Below are 969 nucleotides of genomic sequence, written 5' to 3' on the forward strand. Positions count from 1 at the left end.
AGAAACAGTAAATACATAGCAAGCAAGTGCATAACAGGACAACAGGCAGAGCTAGACGTGTTCTAACGCGGTATGAGGTGATACCGGTGAAGGGGGGAAACATCCGGGAAAGTATCCCCGGTGTTTCACGTTTTCGGACAGATGAACCGGAGGTGAAATGTTGCAGGTTCACTATGCTAGGGACGCGTGGTGGACGAACGGACTGCGTATTCGGATTCGTCTCGTCGTTCTGAGCAACTTTCATGTACAAAGTATTTTCATCCGAGCTACGGTTTATTTTATATGAATTTTAAAAGATTTAAATTAATTTCTGGAATTTATTTAATTATTTAATATATACATTATCCGAAACAGTGTTGTGATGACATCAGCATGACATCATGCTGACGTCAGCAGTCATCTGACACGTGGGTCCCACATGTCATAGACTGATCAGGGTAATTAGGGTTAACTAATTAATTAACTATTAATTAAATTAACTATTAATTAGATTAATCTAAACAGGGTTAATTAACTTAATTAATTAACTAATTAATTAATTATTTTTATTTTTACTTTTTTATTTTATTTATTTATTTATTTATTAATTTTTATTAATTAATTTATTTTTTTTATTTTTTTAATTCCTCTTTTTTTTCGTTCTCAGGGGCGTGGGCCCCGTTTGTCATTGGGCCAGTGGGGGGTCTTAGCGGGCGAGCGGGTTACGGGCGCTGGCACGCCCAGGTCAACAGGGGGCTGGGCGCCAGCCACAGGCACGGCGACGCCGGCCGTTTGAGGCGAGAGGGGTGAGGCCAAGGCGAGGCGGGTTCGTCCGACCGGAGGTGGGGGGAACGGGGTGACCCGCGGGTGCAGGGGAGCGGCGACGCAGCAGTTGGGGGCTGCGGCCATGGGTGGCAGGTGCGACGGGGCAGGGAGGTGTGGCGGGGCTGCAGGGCAAGTGCGGGCGCGCGCGGGCGCGCGGTGGCGGCC

This window comes from Triticum aestivum, chromosome 7D (assembly GCF_018294505.1).
Source record: "Triticum aestivum cultivar Chinese Spring chromosome 7D, IWGSC CS RefSeq v2.1, whole genome shotgun sequence".
NCBI lineage: Eukaryota > Viridiplantae > Streptophyta > Magnoliopsida > Poales > Poaceae > Triticum > Triticum aestivum.